Source organism: Onychomys torridus, chromosome 2, assembly GCF_903995425.1.
Source record: "Onychomys torridus chromosome 2, mOncTor1.1, whole genome shotgun sequence".
NCBI classification, from domain to species: Eukaryota; Metazoa; Chordata; class Mammalia; order Rodentia; family Cricetidae; genus Onychomys; species Onychomys torridus.
This window is the reverse complement of record NC_050444.1, coordinates 132,329,824-132,345,823: the sequence shown is the minus strand read 5'-3', so window position 1 is coordinate 132,345,823 and position 16,000 is coordinate 132,329,824. Positions and strand designations below refer to the sequence as shown.

The following is a 16,000-nucleotide window of genomic DNA, read 5'->3' as shown; positions in this document are numbered from 1 at the left end:
CACCATTACTGCCAGAGCACTCTGAAAATCACAGTCAAAAAGGAAGAAAACGTAAGAGGCAAACACAAGCCGGCCAGCCAGGGAGAAGCCAGAAAGAAGAAAGGTATCCCAAGACTCACTAGACAAGAAAGAAATGGAGCCGGGTGGTGGTGGCGCACACATTTAATGCCAGAACTTGGGAGACAGAGGCAGGTGGATTTCAGTGAGTTCAACGCCAGCCTGGTCTACAGAGTGAGTTCCAGGACAGCCAGGGCTACACAGAGAAACCCTGTCTCAAAAAACAAACAAACCAAGAATTCCCTATAGCTTCTAGATTGGAACCCGAATGATTTTACTCTCACGGTATAAACCTTAAGTAAAGATCAGCCGCTGGTGCCGGGTCTGAGAACCCTCTCCCGGTAGTTGGGTCTGGAGCATCTTTTCGAGGACGTCAACACGTCCTAGTTTGAGAGGCGGGCTTTCTGGCAGTGCTGTAATGGCTTTTGGTTCTGCCTGGCTGTTGATACCCTGTATCTGACGCTGTGTCGCCCTCCAAGGCGACCCAGCTTTAGAGTTATTCAGAGGAATCCCACAGTAGCCTCCAGCAGCCGGCTAAGATGCCAATGCAAGCGGCCAAGAGGGTGAATATTCACCTCCCACCTGAAGTAAATCGGATTTTGTATAAGGAATTTGCCATACAAAATCACAGCGGAAGCAATAAGTGATATATTTGGGAAATATGGGTCTATTCGTCAAATCAGAGTAGGGAATACCCCTGAGACCAGAGAAACAGCCGATGTGGTCTACGAAGACATCTTTGATGCTAAGAATGCTTGCCACCATCGATCCGGATTCAACGTGTGTAACAGATAGCTCGTGGTGTATCATAATGCTAACCGGGCATTCCAGAAGATGGATACCAAGAAGGAAGAGCAGCTGAAGCTTCTCAAGGAGAAGTATGGCATCAACACCGACCCCCACCCCCCAAATGAGCTTGGGGACTTCACTCTGAAGACGGCCATGCAGGGTCCCCTGTCCCGGTTTTCTTCTCAGTTAAAACTGAACGTTGTGAATTCTCGTTTGAGCCCTAGAACGACTTGTTTAAAACTTTTCTAAGCATTAGAATATATTATGTTAATAAACCTGTAACTTTTGGAAATAAATAAATAAATAAATAAATAAATAAATAAATAATATTGGACCGATACAGAGAAGATTAGCATGGCTTCTGCACAAGGATGACTCGGCAAATTCGTGAAGGGTTCCATGTTTTTTTTTCAGTAGTTGATTTGATTTGTTCTGATGCCTGGAGTATTTTTTCCACCTGTAAGTCCTGTTTTAAACTTTTCTAATTCCTAATATTTGGTTCTTTTGTGAGTGTATGCATGTGTTGTTTTTTTTTTTTTTTTAAGTGTGTATGACCAAATGAAAATAAAGGAAGGACTATGAACTTCTGCTTTTACTGTGCTGAAAAAAAAAAAAAAAGAATCAGCCGCTGGGATATGAAGATTGATAATTTCAGGTTGGAACACTGAGAACAGGTCAGGTCACTTCAGAGGATCCGTGATAAGGCAGGGTCTGGGTTGCTTAGCTGATTTGCATTTGTTTGTTTGTTCTTTTGGGTTTTCGTTTTTCCAAGACGGGGTTTCACTGTGAAGCCCTTGCTGTGCTGGAACTCAGGGGCCTTGAACTCAAGAGATCCGCCTGCCTCTGCCTCCTGAGTGCTGGGATCAAAGGTGAGCGCACCCCGTGCCCCCCCCCCCCCCCCCCCCCCTGTCTGAGAATATCACCATCTCGCTAAATAAGAAATAATGCCAGTCCCGCACTACTTCTGTGTCTCCGTGTGCTCGGAGAACTTGTCTCCGCGGACTGAATCTCCTTACCCTTCCTTTTTAGAGCTTGGCCTGTGGAAGCACACTACTGCTTTAGATACAGTCTCAGACTTGGCGCACTCAGAGCTGCTGCTGCAAGGTCTGGGTGGTTTCCAAAGAACCAATTTTCAAATTGACTAATGTTTATTTATTTGTTTACTTATTTTGAAAGTGTTTCACTGTGTAGTACCGCTGGAATTCACTTCACAGTGATCCAGTCCATTCTCCTGCCTCTGCCTCTTGATTGCTGGATTGAAGGTGTTTACTGTTTTTATATTTAGTAATTTACTCTTCTGTATCTGTAGTCTTTCAGTTTCCTTCGTTTTTTTTTATTATTATTTTTTATTTTTTTTAAGTTTCTGAGTTGTGTGTTCGATCAATTCACTTTTAAGCCTTTGTTTTCACTTTCTTTGATAGGTAAATTACTCCATTTGCATTTGTAAATATGATTGATTTGTTTGGTCTCAAATAATTTTAACCTGGAAGTAGCAGACTTATTTATTATATATAGGTCTCGCACCTCAGGACTGCTGCCTCTGTCCCATGGGCCGGGAACCAGCTGAGCCGGCACTGAGAAGATGGGAGAAGCCACTCATGCAGATAGTGCTGTGCCTGGCCCGTCTTCCTTCAGGGTGCCAGTGTTTGGTAAACTGTTCTCCCAGGAAGCAGGGGAAGAAATCAAGGGAGGACACACATACTGGGGAGCTTCTGAGAACAAACTACAAGGACACATCTAGCTTTCACAGCCTCAAACCTTAAAGCTACAGGCAACCCCAGCGAGAGCAGGCTTCTTCTTCACCATGGGGCGGACTGAACAGACACCTGGTACAGGATGCAGGGCAGCTGAAGGAGGTGGCCTAGTTGGGGCTGGAGGAGCAGGCTGGCCCATGGTCTCCTGCCGATAGTCACCACTCTGGAACTGCAGCCTGCCCACGGAGAAGGCATGGGAGAAAAATCCTACTTGTCTGCCACCTGTCGAAGATGGCACACAATTCTGGGGTCTAGCTGCCGCATCTCTCCCAGAGAAACAGTTTGATGAATTCAACTAAACTGATACAGCACAAACCAGAGAGGCACCTGTGTCAAAAGAACCAAGGAGGCTAGAGAGATGGCCCGGAGGTGAAGAGTGCATATTGTTATCGCAGAGGGCTGTAGCTGGGTTCCCAGCACCCACATCAGCTGGCTCCCAGCCTCCTGTAACTCCAGCTCTGAGAAGCCAAAGCCTCTGGCCTGAGATCATCCTACCACGCAAATAGTGAAGCAGAGAACAGAGGAATCTAAAGAGGGAAGTTAGTGCTTTCAACACAGACATCCCCCAACCCCTCAAGGAAAACTGCCCTGTTGCAGGCAAAGTATTTGGAAGGGAAAAAAAGCCAAAGTAGCTTGGCTTCTCATCCATGGGCCTGAAATCAAACCGAGTCTCCAACTCCGCACTCCTGTGGGACCTGGGGCCTGGTCTGTTTGGTTCTGCTGCAGTCTTAAGACTCCACCCAGGTTCCCCTCAATTCATGACCCTAGTACCCCAACTTCCTGAGTGTAGAGACTACATGATGTGCCATCATAGCTAAGGCTCACTCCTGTGGTTTTGGTTTTTTGTTTTTTGTTTTGGTTTTTGGTTTGTTTTTGGTTTTTCAGGACAGCTTTGTGTCTTTCCTGGAACTCACTTGGTAGCCCAGGCTGGCCTCGAACTCACAGAGATCCACCTGGCTCTGCCTCCTGGGTGCTGGGATTAAAGGCCACCACTGCCCGGCTTAATAATGAATTTTTAAAATTTATTTATTTTTATTTTATGTGCATTGGTGTTTTGCCTGCATGTATATCTGTGTGAGCGTGTCAAGTCCCCTGGAACTGTAGTTCCAGACAGTTGTGAGCTGCCACATGGGTGCTGGGAAATTGAACTCAGGTCCTCTGGAAGAGCAGCTGGTGCTCTTAACTGCTAAACCATCTCTCCAGCCCCCAAATAATGATTTTTGATTGTTGGACCTCGGTGTTCTGTCTCAGAAATGAGTCAATGGCTAAATAAGGCAATGAACCTTGGTGGCTCGCTTAACGAAGGTAATCAAACAGTTTTTAGCAAGGAGGGGAAGGGCACCTGTGGGCGCCATGTTTGCCCTTCTAGGGCCTGTATTTGCCATACTCAGGCCTGTTAGAGCCCTTCACTTAGGTCTCTTCTGTAGGGTCGCCTTCTTCTCAACTCACCCCAGTGTTTGCTCGGTGACTGGCCTTCTCACTCGGAGTTGCCACACAGTTGTAACAATGTTATAAATTAGTCAACTGTGACAAAATAAACGACTACAAGCAAGAATTATTTTTTTTGGGGGGGGGGGTTTCCAGCAAGAATTTAAAACTGATAGGACTGCTGATATGGCCTATATCCCAGCTCCTGTGGAAAGCTGAGGACTATTGCTTCAGGCACTCTTTGCTTTAGACAGACGCTTCACCAGCCGGCTCTAAACTCCAAGGTTGCTGTCCTCTTCAGACTGTGTTCAAGGCCAATCTTTAGGGGAGGAAAGGTATTTTGTTTTGTTTTGTTGGAGATGTTTTGGCCTTATGAATTAGGTTCATAGCATTCTGGTTCCATTTCTTCTGGGCCTGTGGTGGAGCACAGCCTGGAGAGACAGAGCAGAAAGGACAGAGTGAGGAAAGAGGAGGGGAGCGAGAAACGACAGAGACAGACACCAGGAACAAACTGTACCCTTCAAATACCTCTACACCACCCCCACCCCCGTGACCACCCTTTTTCCAACAAGGTTACAGCCTCTTTCAGCTTCAAGTTTATGAGGATGACTTCATAAATCCTCATACTCTTAACTGTGCCACCATTTGGAGACCTAGCCTTCCCCTCCCCCAACCCCACCCCACTCCCCCACCCCACCCTCCCCCACCCCACCCCACCCTACCCCACTCCCCCCACCCCACCCCACTCCCCCACCCCACCCTCCCCCACCCCACCCCTGAGTCCTTGGAGACTTGTTAGTCATCATGTGGGGGGGATTGGCATGACACCTGAGGGCAGGCCATCACATCAAGAACTTGACCCCCCCACTCCAGTAAACATGCATTCTGATTAAATGTGTTTCCAGTTCATCCCATCCACACCTCCCGCAGCTCTACTGAGCAAGGCTTGCAAAGTGCTTTTTACAGTTATGCTTATGAATAATGCAAAAAAGACACCCCAAAACATTTTTTATAACGATGGAATCCTATTAGTCACAGGTTTATTTTATTATCACACAGAAACGGGAAAGGGGAAATTGCCAATTGTGCTCAATAAACAATGCACCTGTGGAAGTGTAGTAAGTTTTTAGTCCTTGTCTAGGCCGAAGGAGGGCTGTTCCCAGCAGAGCCCCGTTCTAGTCAGAGGACAGAAAAGTGAAGGGATTTTCCTCACAAAAGCATTGCTGCTCTTGTGGGCTCCAAAGGAGAGGCAGTTGTTTTGTTTTAAGAGCATGTCCTGCAGGAATGAATAACGGCTCATGGCTATAACGGAATGGATGAACTAGCCAGTAAACACACTAAACCCTTTTCCACGAATTAGAGGAAGCTGGCAGGTCCTGGAGCAGAGACGGTCCTTCCCAAGTCTCTGGGAAATATTAGGCTCCAGGCAGTGTGTCAGGCACTGTGGGGGCTGCATTGGGGGCCATGTTGCTTTACTAACACGGGGAAGATCTTGAATTGAGAAAAAAATTAAAGATATTTGTTTGTTGTTACAGCCGGGGCAGTCTGTAATCCCAGTGCTCAGGAGGCAGAGGCCAGAGGCTCGACACAAGATGGAAGCCAGTCAGATTTCCAGGCCAGCAGAGCTACAAAAACCAGGCAAATTCATTTTAGAGATGAGTTGATTATACAAAACAGACCATCCTCTGCCTCTAGATGAGAAAAACAAAGAACTCATTTATCCTACCAGATGTTTTGACAAAATAAGATGGGTGAGTGGCTTGAACATGTGAATTTTTATTTCTCACAGTTTTACAGGCAAGATGGCCAGTCAAGGGTCTGAGAACAGCGTTGGCCTCTCCCAGGGCACTCTCTGTGCAGATGGCAACCCACTCCCTGGGTGTTCACAGCCTCCCTGTCTTACCCACCTGTTGTACCCACCCATACAGGCATTTCGTTTTCCTACAATGCCAGTCATATTTCTTTCCTTTCCTTTTTTTTTTTTTTTTTTTTTGAAAATTTTATTTATTTATTATGTATACAGCATGTATGACTGCATGCCAGAAGAGGGCGCCAGACCTCATTACAGATGGCTGTGAGCCACCATGTGAGTGCTGGGAATTGAACTCAGGACCTCTAGAAGATCAGTCAGTGCTCTTAACCTCTGAGCCATCTCTCCAGCTCCTCTTTCCCTTTTTTAAAAAAATTGTCCTTTCTTTCTTTCTTTCTATCTTTCTTTCTTTCTTTCTTTCTTTCTCTCTCTCTCTCTCTCTCTCTCTCTCTCTCTTTCTTTGTTGGTTTGTTTTGCTGTATTGTTGTTGTTTCTTTCATGACAGAGTCTCACTATATCTCTTTGACTGTCCATGAACTCACTCTGTAGACCAGGCTGATTTCAAACTCAGAGATCCACCGGCCTCTGTCTCCCGAGTGCTGGGAATAAAGGCGTGCGCCACCATGCCTGGCTCAGTCATATTTTCTAAGTGATAACTTCATTGAAGATCTCTCTAAATACAGCTGTGTACTTAACTACTGGGGACTGGGCTCGGAAGAGGACTTGGGAACAGAAAGACATTCTTCCGAAGAGATTTAGTTACAAGGAAGTGGTCACATCCAAACACCTTAGGTTCCTCTTTGCCTCTCAGCTGGGAGAGGCAAAAAGGTGTGAGTTGGGAAGAGCTCACACCTGCCGTCCATCCTCAGCAGGACCCTGGGAATCCTGAACTTCTCCTGTACTCACACCCGGGTCGGACTTCTGTATTCTGTTCCCTTACTGGTTCCCCATTGATAAATGAAAAAACCTTAGGAGCTAGGTGTAGCTGGAGGCTGAGACACTGTTAAGTTTAAGGCCAGCCTGAGCTACATAATGAGACACTGTCTCAAAAAACCAAAACCGCCGGGCGGTGGTGGCCCACGCCTTTAATCCCAGCACTCAGGAGGCAGAGCCAGGCAGATCTCTGTGAGTTCGAGGCCAGCCTGGGCTACCAAGTGAGTTCCAGGAAAGGCCCAAAGCTACACAGAGAAACCCTGTCTCGAAAAACCAAAAATAAAATAAAATAAAATAAAAATAAAAAATTCATTATTTGGCTAACATGTTCAATCAGAATTTACCAACTCACCCTAGCAAGACTCCCCCCGCCTTTTTTTCTAAAGCCCTGCTCCTGCAAAAAACACCTGCCTGCTTACTGCTTGCTGTCTGCCTTTGCAGTACCCCCGCCCCCAGTAACAAATCCCCTTTTGTGCTGAAAATTTGGTGTCTGGGTGTGTTCTGAACAATCCCGAGGGGGCTACCCTCCCTTACACTAAAGCTATGCCCCACAAGGGATTGTGATGATATGTATCAGAAGACTGAAATGGGGGTTGAGGTATGGTAGCTCAGGAGACAGACGCACGGTAGCTCAGGAGACAGACGCACACCCAGCATTCACTACACAGCTGGGTGTATGTGATACCAAATGCTTATAATCCCAGCACTATGGAGGTGGAGGCAGGAAGATCAGAAAGTCATCCTTGGCTAAGTAAGTTAGAGGTCAGCCTGGGCTACATGAAGCCCCATCTCAAAAAAAAAAAAAAAAAAAAAGGCAAAAGTAGGTGGATTTCTGTGAGTTCGAGACCAACCAGGTCTCCATAACAAGTTCCAGGACAGCGAGAGCTACATAGACCCTATCCCAAAACAACAAATAAAAAAATAGATAAACAAATGAACACATAAGAAAATTCAGTCTTGCCAGTCCTGCTAGGACTGCTGAGGGCCGCCTTGGGACCTTTAGTTACACTTGTAAGCATGGTCGTATTCTTTTTTCTCTTGAGACATTTCCTTAATGTGTTTGGTGGTGGAGCCTAAAGAAATGGCAATATAGGGCTGGAGAGATGGCTCAGAGGTTAAGAACACTGGCTGCTCCTCCAAAGGTCCTGAGTTCAATTCCCAGCAACCACATGGTGGCTCACATCCATCAGTAATGAGATCTGGTGCCCTCTTCTGGCCTGCAGGGATATGTGCAGACAGAACACTGTATACATAATAAATAAATAAATCTTAAAAAAGAGAAAGAAATGGCAATATAAGCACCTTTTAGCTCCAGCTTTCTGTAAACAATTAGGGAAGGATGAGTTTAGTGCCAAACACAAGTCCTCAACTTGAGAGGGAAGATCCGAGGCGACATGCTGTCCCATTGAGTTTTTCTGTTGAGCACGCATTTTACCCCTCTTTCTGAGAGTGGACCCCTCCTATCTGAACCCCTAGGAAGCTATTCAAAAAGAAGATTCAAACAGGAGAGAGCCTGTTCTCCATAGGCTCAACAAAGGCCCTAGAAGTGGGCGTTGTGAACGAGCGCCACCTAGTGGTCATAAATCGGGCTACATGAAATTTCTCCAGCTGAAACAGTATCAACAAAACCTAGTGGGGGAATCTTTTTTGTGGTCCCCATGGAGTGTATTAGGGGGCCGTATTAAGTAAAGGAGCTGTCTGGGTTTAATATAACGCCATTATATTCGCAATTATTTTCATCCACACAGGCCCCAGGTCTTGATGTGATGCCTAGAAACACAGTATACAGGTAAGTTGCAGGTGTCGCTACATTTTCTCTATTTGGTAGTGGTTGCAGATCAACTGGCAGGTCTTGGATAGCTTTTTAAAGCTGGTGTAGGGAAGCAAGTCGCACTGATGTCAAGCCTGTCAAAGACCACTTTCCCTCTTCCCCCTCATACGGAAGCACCAGAAACACCGGAAGTGTTTTCCGATTGTTTGGAATCAGCTGGAAAACGGTCAATTGCCCTGTTTTCGTTTTAAGGCATGATCTTTAGCTAAAGCCACCCACTGAACCCATGATTTTCCTGTATGAAAGGGGAAAGATGGGGGCTGGAGAGATAGCCCATTGGTTAAGAGCACTGGCTGCTCTTTCAGAGGATCTGGGTTCAATTCCCAGCACCCACATGACAGCTCACAGCTGTCTGTAACTCCCATTCCCAGGGCATCTTCACACACACACACACACACACACACACACACACACACACACACACGCACGCACATAAAATAAAAACAAGCCTTTTTAAAAAGGAGAGAGAGGAAAGATGAACCAAGCAGGAGATGTTTTTTGTTTTTTGTTTTTTTAAAGAAGGAAGCTTTCATTGTAGCCGAAGTCTTGGTCCGCCATCTTTGGGAAAACACACACAGCTAGGATGCCTTGGCTCCAGAAAACTTTCTGGCCAAATCTAGCTGAAAGTCTCTAGCAGTTCCATGAGTTTAGAGGGCCCTTTTGAGTTGTAAGATGTGGGCCTAAGGCTTAAGACTTTGAAGTTTTGCTGCAGTGGGGGTGGGTAGGACTCAGTACCTTTTGATAGCACTGAAGGAGATCATTTTCAGAGAACTCAGTCTTTGAGTTGTAGACCGTGATGTGTTCAATTGCCCTCCATCAGTGGATGAGAAAAAGCCTTCTTTGTCTGGGGATGTAGCTCAGTTAGGAGAGTGCTTGGTTAGCACACAGGAGACCCTGAGTCCCATCCCCAGCATTGCATAAACTGGGCGTGGCCAAAAGGCTTGTCACCCCAGTCCCCCATCCCATACTTAGGAGGGGAGGGGGAGAATTAGAGGTTTAAGATCATCCTTAGAAACATAGTTCAAAGCCAGTTTGGGCTACGTGAGACTTTGTCTCACAAAGGAAAAACAGTTTTCTTTACTTGGAGAAAATAAATTTTAGTAACCAAGCTTTGTTGTGTCTAGTCATTAGATTTCAAGGGAGCAGAGAAAGTTCTATGATGAGGGGCTGTGCGTTTTGAATGAGAAACGTCCTCCATAGGCTCAGGCATTTGAATACCTGGGTCCCAGTGGTGCTCTTTGGAGAGGTTTAGGAGGCGCAACCTTGCTGGAGGAAGTCTGTCACTCTGGTCTTGAGAGCTTTGCCTGCTTCCAGATCATTCTCTCTACCTCATGCTTCCAGTTGAAGTTGTGACCTCTGCTTCCCTCTCAGGCCCTTGTGCCTGTCTGCTGCCCTGACATGATGGCCTCTTAGCCCTGTGATGCCACAAGCCCAAATAAACTCTTCCCTGGCCTTCAAGGTTGGCAGCAAAATGCTTCTAATCCCCCAAGCCATCTGGCTGGCCCCTACCCCAGGTCTTCATTGTCTTCCCAGAATTATGGGATATAATAATTTTAACAATTTTTAGAGCAGTCATCCCACCAATATTTTTCAAAATTTGACCACTTGGTTTGTTTTACCTGGAGTGTTGGGGTGCAGAGCTTTTAACAGTGAAAGGTTTGAGGGCCCAGGAAGGACCTGGTACCCATGTGGACCCTCTGGAAGTAGATATCTTTTAGATAAGACTTTTCTTTTTCTAAGTTTGATGATTTTGTTTGTCTGTTTGTTTGTTTTTTGTTAATTTGACATAAGCTGGGGTCGTTGGGAAAGAGGGAATGTCAACTGAGGAATTGCTTTCATGAGGAGCCTATAGGCAAGCTTGTGGGGTGTTTTCTTGACTGAAGCGGGAGGGCCCAGGGCCCAGCCCCCTGTGGGCAGCGCTACGCCACTCCCCAGCCACTCCCCACATGGGCCTGGATTTTATAAGGAAGCAGGCCAAGCAACCATGGGAGCAGCCAGTCAGCAGCACTCCTCTGAGGCTCTGCTTCAGTACATGCCACCAGGTTCCTGCTTGAGTTTCTGCCCTTATTCCTCACAGTGACCAACCATGACTGGGGTGTACAAGTCAAAAAACTCTTTCTCCACAAGTTGTTTTTGGTCAGTGTTTAATGAAAGAGATAAAAAGTAAATTAAGGGCTGGAGAGATGGCTCAGTGGTTAAGAGAACTGACTGCTCTTCCAGAGGTCCTGAGTTCAATTCCCAGCAACCATGTGCTCTTAACCTCTGAGCCATCTCTCTAGCCCAAATTAATTTATTATTATTTTTTGAATGCTGAAAGCCATTTATTGAAGGAGGGAGGAGGGGAGGAGGTCTTACAGCACAATGGGAGAACCCCAGGGCAGAAGTTGACTTCTGTTTTGTTTTGTTTTTGTGAAGCTGAGGATTGAACCCCGAGCCTTGCATTTGCTAGGCAAGTGCTCTACCACTGAGCTAAATCCCCAACCCCGATTCTGAAATTTTACAATCTTGCATCTAAGCTGTTAACACCCAATATGCTGTATACACAGACAAGGAACTTCCCTTAAGCATTCAGGAGGGTGGAATCTCACAGGGAATTAGCATAGGGAGGATATCAAGGTCAAGGTCAGCAAGCAAGGCAACAGTTACCCAAAACAGTGGCCAGAGACCTACAGGTCCCCCCCCCCCCTTTTACTAAAAAATGAGCTTCTGACTTAGGTTGCCTGGGATGTCAGCAGGTCACCTTACCCGTCATGGAGACACCTGTCCAGGCCACACAGGCGTTCTGTCTTAGGTTGGTGAGCGCCCCCCAGGTATTACCCATCTCTGAATACTCATTATCATACAGGCTCAATCGTGTGAGAGCTGCAGAGCTAACTGTTGCCAAAGATCTCTAAGTGGCACCGGGCTTGCAATCTGTGTGTTCAACACAGAAAATACCAGCAGAAGTCTTAACCCACCCATAGCCAGTAGGCTAGAGGCAATTGAGCCATTCCCTTCCTTAACGAGCCTTACTGCAAATTGGAGTCCTTGTAAGATGGTATCCTGAGAGCAAATGGAACTTGAGTTTGTAAATTTATAACTTTCAAAGCCAATCAAAATGTATATAACTATTGATTTAAATTTGTTATTCCCAATAGAATGGAAGATTAATTAACTGTGGTAGCTACTTTTGTTGCCAGGGTCTCCACTGTGCTAGCTGCAGTAACCAGTTATGAAATGGCAATCCCAGAACAGAAGTAGTGGTGGTCGTCATGTTATAACAGCAACAACGGCAGCAGTGATGTCAAATTCTCTTCTGGAGTGTGTGGGCATCCACTGGCATGGACACAGCTCCAGGAACATGAACCACCAAGGCCCATTTTTCTTGATCCCAGCATGACTTAAGCTGGCAGCTCTGCAAAAGAACAACTAAGAACCATAAAGAAAAAACAGGCAGCTCACAAGGAGCAGAACTAATGGTCTCATAATGGCTACATTCAGACTCACAAATTTTAAGGTATCTTCAAAGGGGGCTAAATGAATTTCAGGAGGCCAAAAAGTGTTGCACAGAGCCACTCCTGAGAAGTAGGTACTACTCCAGCATGAATAGGATTGTGAGAATGAAAATGCTTAGCTGGCATGCTACTGTTAATAAATGGAGGGCAGTGATCTTCAGTGTTATCCTTAATCTCCCAGGTGTCTGGATGACACAATCTCAATCATACATGAAAGAGCAGTTACCATACATTACCTTCTGCAGAATCCAACCTCATGGCTGCAGTTCCTAGGCTTACATTAATGCTTGCCAAAGCTGGCCATATTGGGCTTTCAATCCCCACTGGCATTGGAAGGGGAGAGTTTTTCACAAAGGTCCAATAGGTCTCTGCCATGTTGGGCTTCAGCTGCAGCCACAGGGCACACTCAGCACTCAGAAACCCAATGAGGAATTTCATTGTCCTGAGGAAAGCCATAAACAGAACCCCGGGCCCACACCAAAACCAGATCGGGTCCCCTCCAAGTGCCAGTAGAAAGATCCTTCCATCGCTCCAGGGGGTGATTTGCAACAGGAGCCCTCCAGTGCTTATCTGTAGTGGATACTCCAGCAGAATCCACTGATAAAAAATTTAAAATGTATAAAACAAGGGAAAGAATAGAATGTGGAGAGGAATGATGAGCCCCTAGTTTCCCCTTTTTGCTTTAGCAAAATATGTTTGTTTTTTTAATAGTTCGAATTTTTCTTTTTTTAGATAATTAATTTATTTTTCTATTATTAGCTTGATATAGTATAAATTCTTACCTTAATAGTGTATGTAATATTTCATTGAGGGTTGCTCAGTAATTGAGTAGAATCAAATCTTTTTATAAGCAACAGTCATCCTAGGGTCCCCCATGTCATATATATAGCCTTATGGTTCTGTGGGTTGCAGTCTGATTGTTCTTTGCTTTATAGCTAGAATCCACTTATGAGTGAGTGCATACCATGTTTGTCCTTCTGGGTTTGGGTTACCTCACTCAGGAAATTAATTTATTTTTAATGCACAAAAGTTATGTTACAGGCTGGAGAGATGGCTAGTGGTTAAGAGCACTGACTGCTCTTCCAGAGGTCCTGAATTCAATTCCCAGTAACCATATGGTGGCTCACAACCACCTGCAATTAGATCTGGTGCCCCCTTCTGGCCTCCTTAGGCATCAGGCACACATGGCTGAAAATGTTCTCTCTTGATTCTTAGTGGTTGATAGGTATGGGCTGAGGATGGCTGGCACATGATGATAGACATTATGATGGGAATGTAAGCAGACAGACAGCTCAGACAACTTACCTGTGCTCATGTATGTGGTAGTCCCATACATATGGAGAAGCATTGTACTTCAGCAAACCAAAGAAACAATATTTGGTTTTACAAGACAGGGTTTCTCTGTGTAGCCCTGGTTTGTTCTAGAACTTACTCTGTAGACCAGGCTGGCCTCAGACTCATAGAGCTGCCTGCCTCTGTCTCCCTCCCTTCTTCTCTTCCTCCCTCTGTCCCTCCTTCCTTCCTTCTTTCCTTCCAGGCAGGGTCTCATATAGTCCAGGCTGGCCTTGAACTCCCTCTGATGCTGAAGATAATCTTCAATTCCTGATCCTCCTGCCTCTTCCTCCTGAGTGCTAGGACTACAGGCCCGCCACTCCTGTCCTCTGTATCCTTTATAACCAGCCAGCCAATAAGCAGAAGTAAAGTGTTTCCCTGGGTTTTATGAGCCATTCAAACAAGTTACTAACCCCGAGGAGGGAACTGTGAGGACCCTTGATTGGATTTGGTTGATGGCAAGGTCAGAGGGTGGCCTGAAGTGGGGACAGTCTGGCAGGCCCTGAGCACTTGTTGAGTGTGAGTTAACCCCAGGTAGTTCATGAGGACTGAGTTGCAGGGTACCTAATTGGTGTTTGGAGAGATGGAGAACTGGCTGTTTGTGTAAAAAAAGTCTACATGCCAGTGTCTGAAGTGTTGTGAGTAAAAACAGTTCAGAGAGCCCTTTGGGAACTGTCCTGTGTTGGGGCTCAGATCCCATAAAACTGCCACGTAACAATTTACCCTTCTCCTGGGAAGCATATGGGATTAACAGACTGTGACAATGGGCTTTTATTTTTCCACAATATTTTAACTTTTATCTGTTAAAAGGCTTCCAGACCAAAGAAAGCAACTCCAGGAAAGTAATTTATATAAAATTTTATTTGATCTGACACTTGATCTTTAAAGTTCAGTGGCTTCAAATGGGAAGACATATAAGGGAAGTCATACAATTTTATTATGGAAAATTGCAAACATATCAGACCTGGAGGGAATGGTATAATGTCTCCTGACCCTATCCCAGCTTCAACAACCATCAACATTCTATTGTTTTAAGTCATGTGCTAGCTGCTCACCACCACTTTGAGCATTTTTGCTGGAGGTTTTGTTTTGTTTTTGAGACAGATTCTCACTATATAGCCCTGGCTGTGCTGGACTTGCTATGTAGACCAGGCTGGTCTTGAATTCATAGAGACCTACCTGCCTCTACATCTGGGATTAAAGGTGTGCGCCACCATACAGAAAAATTGTGCCTATTTATGGAGTATGTGACATGTTGTATTTGTGTTTTTATCTATTTATCTATTTATTTATTTTTGGTTTTTCGAGACAGGGTTTCTCTGTGTAGCTTTGGTGCCTTTTCTAGATCTCGATCTGTAGACAAGGCTAGCCTGGAACTCATAGAGATCCATCAGGCTCTGCCTCCCTAGTGCTGGGATTAAAGGTGTGCGTGCCCATCACTGTCTGGCATATTTATGTATTTTATATAATGTTTAAATTAGCTTAGACATCTAGATTCTCGCAGATTTTTTTCATTTCTTTCTCAGACCAATGAGTTCATCTTTCTACTGAATATGTTAACAATATAGATTTAGTTTAAAAAAGAAAAAAAAGACCAAAGCCCCTGTCATCATTAGACTCCTCAGAGTCTTCTCTTTGCTTCTGTTTCTCAGCTGGGGTAGCAGTGAGGATGGGGTGTGACCATCCCCTTGTGTGACTCCAGCTGCTGAACGGGTCCACCAGTGCCTGCATTGTAGGCTTCCAATGTTGACATAGGCTGGGGCTTTTACAAGCAAGCAGGCCAAGAAGGCTCCCCATTGACACCGTGGCTTTAATGAGGGCATTGACCCTATCCTCTACTACGGTCACCAATACTGCAGGAAGGGAGTTGAGTAGGTGCAGGAAATGGGGAGCCAATTCCTGGGAGGGCCTCCTCATCCCAGCGTAGCAGGAGCTTCCTCAGAACTGAACACCGTGGTGGTAGCTCAGGAAAAGCCATGTATCATTTTTTTTAAATATTGGAAAACATTTAAAAACTGTTTTCTCTAGCCTGTTGAAATATGTGTTAACTGTACAAGATTATCACCTATAGTCACTCACCTTGTAACATCAGAGTTCCTTACATCCACCGATGAACTGAGAACCATTGCTCAACCTTTTCCATCTGTGATGGTTAATACTGTCAGCGTGAAAGGACCTAGCATCATCAAGGAGATAAGCCTCCAAGCATGCCTGTGACAGGAACAAACCCAGTACATACTATCTAAAATACAGTTCCCTTTCTGAGCATGAGAAAATAATGGCAGGTGTCAGAATTCTGTCCCCATTGGTGTGGCAGCTGTCTTGGCTCACAGATGCCTGGCTGCGTTTCTGATACCCACACCCACGTGACCAGATCCCACAACAACAAGAGCAAAAATCAGTTTGGTGTGCTAGGATTACTGGAACTATTACAAATGCATTCCTTCAGTCTGAGGATGGGCACAGTGTAAGTGATTTCTGGATCATGCTTGGTGATGGTCTTACCAAGGAAAAAGAAATAGAAAGAGGCTCAGTAGGTAGGCTGCTTGCGTAGAGTGCATGAAGGCCTGGG

The 16,000-nt window shown here is 45.5% G+C and overlaps 1 non-coding gene and 1 pseudogene across 1 annotated transcript; both read left to right on the top strand.

Annotated features, from left to right (window-relative positions):
• The first annotated feature begins 596 nt into the window (after positions 1-596).
• LOC118577980 lies at positions 597-1,095 on the top strand (annotated as a pseudogene).
• A 55-nt stretch (positions 1,096-1,150) lies between these two features.
• On the top strand, positions 1,151-1,253 carry LOC118578943. The gene has a single exon (XR_004944331.1). It is a non-coding gene; the product is annotated as a U6 spliceosomal RNA (small nuclear RNA).
• The last annotated feature ends 14,747 nt before the right edge of the window (positions 1,254-16,000 follow it).